General features: G+C 35.1%; 1 protein-coding gene across 2 annotated transcripts in view; it reads left to right on the plus strand.

Annotated features, from left to right (window-relative positions):
• The first annotated feature begins 285 nt into the window (after positions 1 to 285).
• LOC111045823 (acetylcholine receptor subunit alpha-like) overlaps positions 286 to 15,481 on the plus strand; it is a 433,085-nt gene continuing 417,889 nt past the window's right edge. For both annotated transcript variants that reach the window (XM_039433697.1, XM_039433698.1), the window contains exon 1: positions 286 to 483. The gene's annotated coding sequence lies outside the window, so the exon portion shown is untranslated. The remainder of the gene's footprint in view (positions 484 to 15,481) is intronic.

Genomic DNA, 15,481 nt, shown 5'->3' on the forward strand with positions numbered 1-15,481 from the left:
TGTGAAGTAAGTTTGCTTAGCATGCTAAAGAGTTTAAATTTTCTCAATAGTTTTAATTTCACTTTGAATAGAGCTATCTGTATAATATGCTAAAAGGATTTTTTCCGGGGCACGCGGCAACTTTGGGGTACGGCTGTGGAGCTCGGCAATTTCCGTCGATCCTCGGACACTTTCGGGGGGTGGAATTTTTGTTGGAGGGGTGCTGAGGGGTGCTTAGTGTGCGGGGAGGGGGGTGAGGGATGCTCACCAGATTCGGCCCACTTTCATCTCACAGAGCAGCTCTTCAGTGCTCGTTCAGACCTCGTGGTGCGCGGTGCGCGGTTATCTCGGTCTGCAAAACAACAAACATTTCAAAAAAAATAATTTTCAGCCTGCCCTCCTCTTTCTGTTCAGAGAAACATTTCCGAAAAATTCCGCCCGCATTAAACATTTTAAAAACTATTACGTTCCTCGCATCCACTGCCCAGCGTTGAGCAGTGTAAGGTGAGTCGTCAGCCCATGTTGTAAAGCAGGCATGCCTCACCACTCAAACACTCACCATCAACATTGCAATCATCACAAAAAAATACAAACAAATAATAACAATGATAGAAACTGGTGATTTGATAAATTTCATTCAGTTTAGAAGGATATCATCTTGAGAACACAGTCACCCAAATGTATTCCAAGATGGTTCAGGCACAAAAATGATCTTATCTTCAATAAAAAGTTGTCTGAAACTTTGGATGTGTACAATAAAGGCCTCAATATAAGTATACATATTCTAAGCAGAATAAATATATCTACCGCTCCATGAGTTTTTTAGAGGTCATTTTATATGACCTATACTATATAACCCATCACCTAAATAACTTTTATAAAATGAAACATGATTTGCCGATTTCAACAAATTTTCATTCAGTTTAGAAGGATATCATCTCAGGACAATTCAAATAATAGTAACATAAACGTGATAATCATCATCATTGGATAGTTAATACATGTAGAGTTTAGACAATTAATGCTGTTTTTCATAAGATATCTTGCCAATTGCTTGATAAAGCGGAGCCACGACGTTGGGAAGTTACAAAGTGGGGCCTGGAAATCTCTAACTTTTAAATGCTTGATTTCGGAATTTACAGATTCCATGTGCAATACTATAACCATCATATTAAGCAAGGTTTTACTCTTATAGGAAAAGTATTTCGAAAGCTGCTCACGGTGGAATTACAAGCATGGCCTAGTTGCAAGACAAGCTAATGTTTTATTAATTCCCTATTTCAATAACCAGCTGACTACTTATACTCGTACAATTGGTTTGTATTTTCTCATGCAATTGGCCCCAGGAAGCCAGGAATGATCTTGGCCAATAGGTAATAATTTATTACAATGATCGATTTATCTTTATATGTTTATCAAATACATGAAGAAGACAACCTTGGAAGAAACCTTGGATGCCTTGGTAAAAGAAAATTGATTCGAGATCAATTCAAGATTGAAATCGACGACTGCATTAATCTCTATGTATTAATGTATGTTTGTTTGTTCCGGATTTACGGTGAAACGCCGCAATAGATTTTCATGGAATTTAACAGGAATGTTCCTCTTTGAATTGCGCCTTGATGTATATGTAAGGCTTTTTGAAACTTTGTATCTCAAGGATAATATGAAAGGAAAAATAATTTCCCTCACAGTCCAATATTTCTGTAGAAATCAGAATTATTCATGATTAATCAGCTGTCGAGTGGATTATTAACTGCATGCAATGACGCATGCAATTGATAACTGAATGTAACTTGGCATTTTCACTTCACCTTCCTCTGTTTTCAACTCGGGCTGACCAGTTGACAGTATTAGAGGATGCTGTGGCTTATAACTGCGATAATCAGAATATATCATCCCTGAAGTGAGTATGGATGATACGATTAGCACTTAAAGGAAATAGTAGTTCTGTGAACAGTAGACATCGTGCAGTTCCTCAGCCTCCACAGACTCCTCTTATTGAACGAGCGTTGGCGAGTCCTTATTATTGACTCAAGGTCAAAGTTGTCCGTCAGTTTGTATGTAGTACAACAACCTTAGAAAGAATAGATCAATCTGCTTCAAATTTTGAATTCTTCAAACCTTTTTACATGTCAAGCTCGTTGGACAATGAACTCAATCTTTCATCCATTTTTCAGGATATAAAAATAACATTGAAAGTGCATAGGAAAAAAATGTTGTGATTTATCATTTAGTCAGCTGAAGTTAATTGCATGCTATTTCTTAAAAATTTCCATTCATTTCAAAAACCAGATTCTATTTGGGAGTTATCACACAGACTGTCCTTTATGCGCCGACACATGATTTCATCTGATCATTGTACAACATATTTAATTTAATTTACGACTTTTACGTTCTGTTTAACTAGATTCTATTTGGGAGCTATCACACATACTGTCCTTTATGCGCCGACACATGATTTCATCTGATTATTGTACAACATATTAAATTTACAACTTATACGTTCTGTTTTTACGTTCTCGTTTCTGTTAATATCGTCTGTCTGCCTGTATATTGTCCGTCTGTCACATACCTGTAATAATTAATTTTACTACTTGTGATTATTAATTTAATGGTTTTGAATTTTGATTCTGAATCATTTACCCATACGGAGTGAACTATAAAATTCCATGGATTCAGGGGCATATAGTACATAGTTGGTGAAAATTATGGAAACAGCTTAATATTCCATTTTCAAAGATAATTTGACAATAGGCTTCATTGGAAATCCTATTCGAATAAAAAAAGTATTGTTTTCTAGCTTCAAAATTTCGGTCTGGTATCTTGGATGCGCCATATTGAACTAGATTCCATTTTTTAAATGAGAAGGTTGTAATACATTATTTAAAAACAGAATTTTAAGAGAATATGAATGGTGAAAACCACACATTAATATATCAAACTGTTTCAAAGATATTAACATTTGAATATACTAATGAATATTATAGAGATGGAATAAATTAGTGAATTAAAACTACGACAGATTAAATTTTTTTCTTCGTTCAAAGTGTTAAATATATGTGAGTAGATGTTACTAAATAGTGTTTAATAACACTTGAAAAAAGTAAAATCAAATAGTTTAGATTTTCAATGAAGGAACTCATTTATTTCACTTTTGTATGATTTATTAGTATCTTTAGATAATGTGAAGATCATTGAAACGGTTTGAGATATCGATGTGCACGTTTCGTTATTAATATTCTTTAAAAATTCTGTATCGAAATCATGTAGGATCCCCATGAAACCTTCTGTCAAATTAACCTTGTAAAATAAATGTTCAGCTGTTTCCATAATTCTCACCAACTCTGTATAATTACAAGATTCACAAGAATAAATTGCGGATTTCAAAAATCAATACAGCAATAGTTCATGAGCGTGCTCACAAACCCAGCGGGTAACTCGCACTGTCCTTGAGCGTAAATTCTGCCCTTTCTAGTCGTGTTGGCGGGATATCGGCATAAAGACGGCTAATCGCTGATTTGGCTGTTTGGGTTGATGTGTCTACAATGCTATTCATCTGTTGTAAACAACTACAACTGTATCATCAAAAGCCAATTTCCTACAAGACATAAACTGTTCATCCCGAGTTGAAAGCAGAGAAAGGTGAAGAGAAAATGCTCAGCTAAATTGAGTTATTAATTGCATGCAATTAATTGACTGACCGAAGTGAGGTCTGATTCAAGTCGACGGTTTCGTATTTCTTTCTATGTATTTATGCTTATACGTTCATATTTTTTTATGTTCCGCATTTACGGTGAAACGCGGCAATAGATTTTCATGGAATTTGATAGATATGTTCGTTTTTGAATTGCGCGTCGAAGTATGCCTAAGGTTTTTGAATTTTTCCATTTTTAAGGTAATATAGAAGGAAAATGAGTTTCTTCCATAGTCCAATATTACTGTGAATATAATTGAAAATGAATTTAATCCTGAAATCGTGAAGACTTAGATATGAAGTTCAATGTTTCTCTGTTGTCTTGTATCACAGTTATTATATTCTACAATAAGGTTTTTTCTCTGAACATTTGCAATAATTGATAATAATTTTTTTCCAGTTTTGAGGAAACCTAACAATAGGTCAAAGTTGCTTACAGAGCGTGATGTCTACTGTTCACAGAACTACCAATACCTTTCTCAATTGTTTTATTCAACATATTTACCGGGTACAGTACTTGTACCTTTATTAGAATTTCTATAATAATGGAAATTTTTGATCCAGCATTGATTTCCAGTAAAGACTGCCAAGAGAGAAAACAGCTTTAAGATTTCAATGTGATCGTTGTTCTCTATAAAAGAACTTCTAAATAACTATGTAGCTGTGAAAAGTGATCAAAGTAAAAGTGTCAAAGAGTTTCTGGATGCATTTCCATAGTTTGAAATGTTCTGTTCACTTTTTTGTGAATGTGAATTCCATGTATAATTCAACCAGCAATATCGGGAACCGAGCTTCGCTCTGGGGTACAAAAGCATAAAACATTTATTACAAAAAAGACATTATAATAACATTCATAGGTCATACAGAAATGTTCTATCTAATCACAGTAAATTGAGATTAATTCCCAGAGGAATGCAAGAATTTCCCTCACAAAGGCCCGGTTGCACAAAAGCTGGTTAAATTTCAATCCTGATTAATTTCACGTGAGCCAAATCAGAGAAGACTATTTCAAAAAGATGGATCTACTGGAATTAATCAGGATTGAAAATAGCCCAGCTTTTTTGCAACCGACACTAAGTACCTGATTGAATGATTGCAAAAGTTCAACAGCTGTGTCATAATTTTGACACAGTTCCACACACACAAAATCGCTCACTCACTTCCATCACCAACAGACGACGAAGTAATTATTATCCGCTGTTTTTCAAGAATGAATAATAACCCTTTCAATGTCCTTTAGCAAGTTTTCCCAGGGATGAAACCTAGTGCAATCGAATTTTTATATTATAAACCTACTATGTTCTGAATTTCGTGAGAATCGTTAGAGCCGTTTTCGAGATCCGGTGAAATACAAACATATAAACACCTAAACATCTAAACATATAAACAGAAATTGCTCGTTTAATTGTTTAGGATATTGAAGTATAAAACTTCAGCGTCCATCTTGATCTACAGTTCATTAGAACCAGCGACTATTACATCTTCTCAAGCTGTCCAATTCCATTACAAGTTGATACTTTCATAAAGTATGGGTAAACAACTGGATATTGTGCGTGTAATTAAGATCAGGAAGTTGAAATACTTTGGGCACATTATGAGAGGACCTAAGTATGTAATTCTGCACCTCATAATACAAGGTAAACTTGTTGGTAAGCGTTCAGTGGGACGTAGAAGAATGTCTTGGTTGAGAAACCTGAGGGAGGCATTCAACTGCTCGTCACAGGACCTCTTCCGAGCCGCAGTAAACAAAGTGAGAATTGCCATGATGGTAGCCAACCTCCGTAATGGAGAAGGTACCTAAAGAAAAGAATTTCATCAATGATACTCGTAGATCATTGTGAAAGAGATTAGAGCAAAGATAAAAATACATCCAAACACATATACCAAAACATATGCAAATTTTGTTATCTTTCCTTCTCATTCATTTCCTTGTCACTTTGTCCCAATCAGCCCAAATACCCCACACCCATCCAGATAATTAAAGAGAACAATGATAATTTCTGGTCTTAATTTTTTTATTTGTTTTAATTTATACTCATTTCCAGATGAAATCACGAAAATGCATCTATTTTCAATCATGAATACGAGTGATTTCAACTCGAAATGTATTCTTCCATGTGATGACAACTAATCTGGCTCAATAACCTACAAAACCCAGCAAATATCAACATACATGATAATTCAATGCAGGGAGAAATCGATTTTCAAAACGCATGTTCCCCGAAAAACAAATACCAAATCCAATACGTCAGGACGCTCCATTTTAATGGAGGTGGCTTTGAAAAAGCAGCATAGAAGACAATACATAATTTACGGCCTTGATATATAGTAGACAAATACAGCAAATAAATTATTTATATGAATGTCATTCCCGTATGAATAGAATTACGACGATTCTAACTTAAACAATAGATTAATTCCAGCAGTCTGCTTTTCTCATTCTCTCTCTCTCTCATATCAGTCCGCAAGATGAGAAGAGGAATTCATCGAAGCTTGCCTAGCACTGACTAATCCCAATAACGAATCTAGGTCACGTTTTGTCTTCAGACTTGGCCTATTTTTGACAAGCACACCATATATCCAACTGAAACCGAGTGAGCGAGAAACGCCTTTGAAAAACCATCACAGGAGCTTTCCCGAGTTCATAGGAGAGACGAGAGGAGTACGACGGCACTATTCATCCCGTTCAGCTAGGATGAAAAGAATTGCTTTCTTGTATCGGAAACTTTATAGCTCCAGCAGCAGACAGACATGCGGAAAATGATATGCCATGTTGTGAGCATAACCCAGTGTTCATAAATTCTTTATCTTTCCACCATAAAAGAAAATATTTGAAGTGTTCATCTGGATTGAATTTTAATACTGGAAATCGAGATTCGATAGATAGAATATGATACAAAATACTTGAAGATTAACTGTTATAGAATGTGAAATAATGGAATAGCGTAGATGTCATGATACATTCCTCTGTTATGCATCCAGTGACGTTCGCATGTAAGTGATATAGAAAGAAAAGCAAATGATTTAATGACTTGGTAACAAGGATGAGATTTCTTGAGAAAGAGAAAATCTGTTGTGATGACGAATCCATAGTCATGGTCTTAGTCATAGTCCTAGTCATGGTGATAGTCATAGTTGTGGTCATGGTCATAGCCATAGCCATAGTCATGGTGATAGTCATAGTTGTGGTCATGGTCATAGCCATAGCCATAGTCATGGTGATAGTCATAGTGGTCATGGTCATAGCCATAGCCATATTCATGGTGATAGTCAAAGTTGTGGTCATGGTTATAGCCATAGTCATGACGACGAGTCATTCATATTAGTTGTACGGTATACTTGATTAATTGTAATGAGAATCTTTTTGTGTAGTTGAGAAGTTGATATTGTTATAATTATTCATATTGAATAAGAAGACTAAGAAATTGTCAAAAACCACTTTTTTTAAAGTTAGAAAGACCAGTTTTGGTTGTTACACCATTGTCAATCTCTGATAAACTGATCAGAGATCAGAGAACAGAAAGAGAGAGAGAGAGAGATCAGTTTATCAGAGATTGACAATGATGTAACAACCGAAACCGGTCTTTTTCACTTTGTGTAGCGTAGATCACAATAGTGGAAAAAATTGTAGTGAAATTCAATTTCATCAGTTCATCAATATATTACAATAGTAACGCCTTGAACTCTATTTGATGTTCTCTATCTAGAAATTACCTATTTACTCCATTCTGGATGCGATAGGAATAATTTTTCTTCAATTAATTTTTAGAAATTGTGAAGGAAAAACTGAAATACACCCAAATCTGTTGACATAATATTCCACTACATCTCTCTACAATTTTACACTATTAATTCAGCTTAACCGTACTCCCTAAAATTCAAGCACTATTATTTTTTCAAGTTTGTCTGAACGCCCATTATTTGCCAACGATTAGGGGCTCGCCGTTTTTCACAAGCCAGCCAGAGATAAGATAATTCCGGGTGAAAAGCCCACTTAGGACGAAGCACTATTTCTGCACAATCGAAACGGCGGCGGCTAACCCTAACTGGAATGGCTGCCATCAAAGTCTCTGCCGAACAACTGGGGACTCATAAAACCCTGTTCAGGTTGTAAATCTCTTCGACACACGTTCTCCACATACAATGAATGCTTTGCTCCAGCCAACAACTAAACACTACTATAATAGTCGGATTCACTTTAAACTGTCAGCAATTATTCAATGTCAAGCATTGATGTTATTTATAAGGAGTATTGACAGTTTGAATCTCACTAAAGGTTGTACCCTGTGTCAGTATGTGATAGTGATGGTGGCATGTAATGAGAGAGAAGACTCGCAGATAAGACTATCAAGTCGACAGACTATGCAATACAGATGATCTCTGTATTGTGCAATGGACAGATGATATCGATACAGAGTAGGTGAATGTGCGAAATGATGATGATGATGAAGATGATAGTATTCAAAATTTTTTGATAGTTACAAGTTTTTTTAGATAATTTGATAGTTACAAATTTTTCAAGAAAAATTAACACATACTTATACCCATTGTTTTTACATTTTATGAGGAACGAATAAATTTTAAACGAGAGACTCACATTAATTTCATGTGCCTGTTTCAAAAATCTGGTGTGGCGCACTCACACAACTTTCCTTGCCGTTATGAAAATTGATCACCTGACGCTAGTGTTCCCACGCATCTCAAATCTACTATTCAAAGATTTGAGCCAGCTGGTGCCAGGTCAATAACGCTGAAAACACACGAGGTCTGCTATCTCTTCATAGTCAATCATTCAATAGAATCAACAGTTGCCAACAGTTTGCAATATTGGATAATCACATTTTCTCGAATTTCGAGCTTATTTTAAATTTTAGGTGAAAATGTTACCAGACATTAATTTATTGTAGAGATTCTCATACTCAATCTTTTCCACTCGGAATGTTAGGATTAAATTGTATCTGAAGCCTGATAATTGAGAATCTAAAATCAAACTTTGCATAGATGGAGCGGAGTTCCTGAAATTTTTACAGATATGGGGCTTAGGGCAGTTGATAGAGCTTATCAATGACTATTCAAAATATGAATTTGATCAAAATCGTTGGAGCCGTTTTCGAGAAAATCGCGAAAAACCCTGTTTTTGCAACATTTTCGCCATTTTAGCCGCCATCTTGAATCGCATTTGATCGAAATTGTTCGTGTCGGATCTTTATATTGTAAGGACCTTACGTTTCAAATTTCAAGTCATTCCGTTGATTGGGAGATGAGATATCGTGTACACAGACGCACATACACTCATACACACACACACACACACACACACACACACACACACACACACACACACACACACACACATACAGACCAATACCCAAAAACCACTTTTTTGGACTCAGGGGACTTTGAAACATGAAATTAGGGTACCTTAATTTTTTTGGAAAGCAATACTTTCCTTACCTATGGTGATAGGGCAAGGAAAGTAAAAATATAATAATTATTTATAATATTTTCAGAAAAAGGCAGATGATATAAAAAACCATGAAATTTAATGATCACTGGATTCGTATTCATCTTCTTTCAAGTTTCAAGCTCAAAGATAACTTTGAATATTCTATTCTCACTGGATATTCAATATGAATGAGTAAAACTTTCAGTGAATAACCGAGTTTATTGAAAAATAAACAGAGTGACAACACAACTAAGAGAATAAGGCAGAATTCCAATCATTTTCCCCATCAATAAGACACTATGTGATTGATAGACTACCACTATAAACACTCAATGATGATTTTCCATCAAGCGTATTTCAAATAGTAAACAAATGAATTTCCTCATTTTTCCAGCACGAAAATTTGATTTGTAAAATGAAAATTGTGGTCTGAATCACCCCTAGAACAACCATGTTGCTGTTGCTGAGAAGGTTGTAGAGATGATTAACAATTGCAGTCAAATGTTGAAATAATTCATGATTCCACAAAAGCAAAATATTAGACAAATGAAATAGTATTGGCGCCTTAGAGCTTGTTCACATGACAGCGACTTACGCTCGGATGTCGCGCGGTTGGCAAATCGCTCGATTTGACAGTCTCGTACACATGACAGCGATTCATGAGCGATTTGCCCTCGGTTAAGTCTGAGATTACAACCGCCGCGATTCGCCGGCGACTACTAAACCGAGCGATGCATGTGTACGGCACCATGTGTTTCCCTATACCTGGCAACCGCTTGGTTGGTCAATCGCGCGACAACCGAGCGTAAATCGCTGTCATGTGAACAGGCTCTTAGCCTGCCACAATAAAATAATCAATTTTAATAACCTAGAATCGTTACTTCAAGCTACAACCCACAGGTCATATACTGTCATGAGCCTTGAAACCGGAGCATTCTCATGTTCTATCTAAAAAGTTCAATTCTAGAATTTTTTGTAGGAGGTACACATACAGAATGGTATCCACACACCCCTAGCGAGACCCTAGAGGCATACTTATCAATTTGCAACATACGCCACTGTAATGGGGCAGACAGTTTTCATTGAATAGTTGCATCCCATTGACGCGTGCATTGTAGGTGGAATAGGGTGGTTGTTGTGAAGCCTAGAGGGTGCCATGACTGAGATGGAAAATAAAAAGCAGGTGGTGGCGAGAGTCTACATGAATATTCAACACCAGTAGAGTGGTCGGTGTGTTTTGAAAAGCCGCATCAAGCACTACTCATTTTCAAAAGAACCTAACTGCCTCCTTTTCAACCAATAGCACAGGCATTCTAGAATCTCTAGCGAGTTCTATCATCAAAATTTAAACAGTTTGTGAGGTCATCAGATCTCCATTGGATCGGAAACGTGGTTTCTATATCCAGTAGATGAGATTCCTGACTCTCTCATCCTTTCTCCATTTTTCTGTCTTTTTTTCTATCACACTCACTCATTCACAGCACATTCCTATTCTATTTTATCGAGCTAGAACTCAGAAAGGTGATAACAGGCTCAAACCCAACAGGTTTGTGTGTCTGCTCTCCAACTCAAACATTATCATAGGATCGATCTGTTAGAATAATGAAGTCTTAACTGATTCTCTTCAAAGTCCGAGGTTTGATAAACAACGTAGTATCTATTCGTGTCACTGGAAAAGTTGAATAGTTCAGGAGAGGTCAATCGGATATTTATTGTTTTTTTCAGTTTATAACTTGATGGCGTTATACATGATATTTTTCAAAGAAAAACGTTAAAATGTTTTGAATTTTATTCAACCACAGTGACATCTGAAATAATGCTTGTTACCTTAAACACTGGGCTCCCCATTGAAAGCATTCTAATATTATTTATAGTCTTGGTTCTATATTCTAAAGTGATCTTGTGATCCCACTCAATGTTAAGTATCAATGTACTTAGAATACATTGTATTCTCAGTATATTGTTGTGGATGATATAAGAGTTTCTCTGCTATTTTATGCTATTTGTTTTTTATTCAACGAGCGACAGCGAGTTCTCACTTTTAACTTTTTGAAGGCCAAAGTAGTCATTGTCCGTCTGTTTGTATGTCCTACAATCACTTGAGTTAGAATTGATCTATCAGCTTCAAATTTTGAACAAGTATACAAAGTGATTACTATTAATAACTTAATACTACTTGTGATAGCAGTTGCTATGACGTTGGCAAATTTTTTATTCAAAGTGTTAAATTTGTGAGTAGAAGTTATTGCTCACTACCACTTGATTATTCAATGTAGGTTATCACTTATTTTATTTTTGTATAATTTATTAGTATCTTTAAATGTTGAGATCATTAAAACGGTTTGGGATATCGATGTGCGGGTTTCGCCATTAATTTTCTTTTGAAAGTATGTATTGAAATCATGTTTCACATGACCACTTTCCTATTTGGGAAAATGAAGTTGGGCTCAATATGAAGCTGGATTCGAAATGAAGTTGGATCTGTCATATGGATGGCGGACAAAAGTTTTGAAGCGACAGAAATTAGTTTTTTCCAATTGGAATAAGATCCCCATGAAACATACAGTCATAATAAAGTTGTAAAATAAATATTTAGCTGTTTCCATAATGATTCTCACCAGCTCAGTATAATTACAAGTTGCGGATTTCAGATATTAATAAAACAGTTCATGAACGAGTTGAGTTCTACAACCCAGCGGGTATACTAGTATATATTTTGACTGTAATAGAATAAATGTTTTGAAAACGAGTTTCGTGAAGTGAAATAAGTGAATTCAAATCTTTTGCTCACCTCCATGTGAGATTTGAATAAAGTTGCTTTGAATTCCCATAAAAAGGATAAATGCAACAAACTATTTTGTTAATGTATCTTCTTACCGACCCCATAAACTAATGATATGTATTATATATAAATAATACGAGTAATATTTACCCGTATTATCATACCAGTAAGTCTAAAGTGGAAGAAGTTTTGTATTGTATTAGTCAGTAAATTGCATACTCACATGTGAATGATGTAAGACTTTATAATGTATGAAAATCTTATATGTAATAATAATAATAATATCTCAATGTATCTCATAATTATTTAAGTCTGCAGTAATAATGTAAGTCTTCTTCGTTTTTATATTTCCTCCAATGCAAACATGAATTTAATGATGCTAAAAAGACTATTGTGAGGATATGCTCCAATTTAGAAGATTATTATATAATCTTCTTCATTTTCATATTTCCTCCAATGCAAATATGAATTTAATGATGCTAAAAAACTATTGTGAGGATATGCTCCAATGTAGAAGATTATTATATAATCATATGCAAATGCAAATATGAATTTAATGATGCTAAAAAACTATTGTGAGGATAAGCTCCAATGTAGAAGATTATTTCACCTTCAAACAATTGAAACCTGGTTGGATATTCCATTGAATAATGACTGCAGTCCCCAAATTTCCAGAAAATATGAAAAACAATAAATTCATTGAGCTAGCATTATTTCGACTACTAGCCCACAGAGGAAACTTACCTCGCTGCTAACTTAAAAAGATCACAGCACATATTTCAAGCTTCAACTCATAAAGATTCCCGTTTATTTCTCAAGCACCTAAAGATCACACGAAATAAATTATCAACAGACCATTTCCTTTCAAGCTCTGTTCAAAAGTTTATTTCTGCGTGGTTTATTCCCATAGTCTCGACAAATCTTCATTGAAGTACCATTTTTCATCGGGAATATATTGGGCTGCCGTGTATCCGTTAGTAGTGAGAAGAGGGGAAATTCAGTGGTGAAAGGGAAAAGGGGAAATTTAGTGGGAAAGAGGGACTATCACCAAGTGCTGTAAAATTCAGGGTCTGTGTTCAGCTTTACCTCCTATAAAATGAAATGAAATGAGTGTAAGTTTGTGGTTGTAAGTGTAGGTATGGTTCGGCTACCTCACCCTTGTATTGCTTATATAACCACAATGGATTCCCCTCTCATGGCTACTCTTCTCACGTATGATCAAACACTTGTGCAGAAATACATTGGCGCAGCAAAGAACAAGCTCTGATACATCATTTCCATCACTGACATTTCACATACGCAACATCGAATGATATACTGGTTTCAACCTTTGTATTCCCTTCTGCATAACATGTGTGTCTATGAACTTCTATTTCAGTAAAATACGCGAGCTTTCGTTAAGTAGAGAGGAAAGTAGACTCGCACAATAAGAAGTGTCTGAGATGAAGTTGTTGATAACTGAAGTTAAGAATGAGTGGAGATATTATAGTCTCAACTATTTCAATAAATTATTTCTCATCATGTCATCTTGCAGTTGAGAAATTAATGAACAGGAAATGATTGATTCATTAAAAGCCCTCCTCAAATTTAGTGATTTGGAGAAATAGGAATGCAGACAATAGTTGAATGCAGAGCAAAAGTATTCTCCTTACTCTTTATATTGGAATATTGATCAATTCTCGTTTTCTTGTTTGATTGTTTTACTTTGAAGATTCACGATTTAAGACATACCACTTTTCAGTACTCCATTCAGTAACCCACTTTTGTTTTCAAAGTACTCATACTTTGAAGGATTGGATAGGACTGAGAAAACTTAACATCCGATCATGGAAGCCGACTTACCAAAACCTTTGGGTGTATTCATTGTTCTGGGGGGGGGGGAGGAGGAATTAATACAATACCCACCTCCACCCAAAAAAAGGAGCGGTCCGGGGCTTCAACCCCGGAAAGTTTTTGAAATGCCTAGAAGCATTTTTAGGCCTGATTTCACCATAAAAAACTAGGTTTTGGAGTAAGTTCGATTTAGTAAGATGATTTGAAACTGGCTCCGTAATATGTTTTTGTTGGTTTAGAATCTACTGTCACTCAAGCCGATCCTTTTTTATAGAATCAGGCCTTTAAACTTATCACAGTATTGATAAACCAGGGAAGAGAATATCAAAACACAATAAAATTTGATTGTATGCTGAGTAGCAATTAATTCTTGACTAAAATAAAATGAAAACTTGCTTGTTATTGAGCTCATAAAATCTGTTGGAGTTTTTTATTGAAGTATTTCTTCAACTTCTTAAGTTGACAACAACATTGAAACTTAGTGTAAACATTAAACTGTAAACCTCTTATATTAATCAATCATCTTTATTCAAATATACATAAAAATGTACAAGAATGCGTCAATTAAAAAAAAATAATTTCTTGGAAATATAACATGTCAGTCATAACAAATATATATAAAAATTTACAATACTCATCTAATAGTCCTCAAGGATGGTTTTCCAGAAACTCATCCACCGATTAATAGGCTTTTTCTATTAAAAAATTATGAAGGTTAGCTTTGGATTTTCTCAATCTCAGTTAGTTGATAATAGTTTCAAAAAGCTTGGGAGTCTGTTATAAAATTTGCACCCTAATTTTCCCAAATACTGATTTATATGGATTCAATAATCATCAATAATGACTAAAAATTGCTTATATAACCATCCCAGTCATTTGGCAAAGCAAGTCGGGCCAAAGGCTATTCCAAATGCTTTTCAGGACCAAAATTTTATGGAAAAATGTTCCACTTCAAGTGTTTTGAGGATGGATGAGTTATTTACGCTTCATTATTGGACTTCTGTCACAACAAGAAATCCAAAACTGCACATAAAAACAATCTTTCCAAAGAGTGTTATCAATCACGATCATGAAGTTTCCCTCACTTGTACACCTTTTTCCATCTATCATTTTCGCATTTTTCTCTCTTTTTTCCTACCTTTTATCCCTCGTTCTCATTTCTCTCTCTCTTTTCCTCCTTCATTGGAATTCATATTCCTTCATTCTATATACGAGATGAAAGGCGAGCATGTTGCAAATTCATCTTTCTGGCTGTCTTATTATTTGTGTTGTATCTTACCTAGTTTGATGATAAACGACATGAGACTGGTAATCCATTGTCGCGTACGAAATACTGTACACGACTACATATCCCAGCATCTGAAGAAGAACCCAACACCTGCTTCACTTTCATCTAAATCCAGCTATGCTTCTCATGTCTTAGGTCAGGAATAATTTATGCTGGTAGCATTTAAGTGATGGATTTGAATAAGGATATATGCACGAAGGAATTCTTATCCCATTAGCAGAGGTAGAAGAACAATGTACACAAATAACTCTGTGGTGAATGCTTCCCTCTCTCAACTTCTGCTTCATATCTTAATAAGAGAATATTCGAATCTTGAATTGCAAGATCCGTGGTTCCTTGTAGGAGTATGTCATAAATTTTAAATAACGAATTCACTTGTTACTAATTATTTGAAATAACGAGTCATTATTGATTGAGATATTAAGAAAACACCAATAGATTAAGTCCGAATACATT

The sequence above is a fragment of the Nilaparvata lugens genome, chromosome 8 (genome assembly GCF_014356525.2).
Source record: "Nilaparvata lugens isolate BPH chromosome 8, ASM1435652v1, whole genome shotgun sequence".
Lineage (NCBI taxonomy): Eukaryota > Metazoa > Arthropoda > Insecta > Hemiptera > Delphacidae > Nilaparvata > Nilaparvata lugens.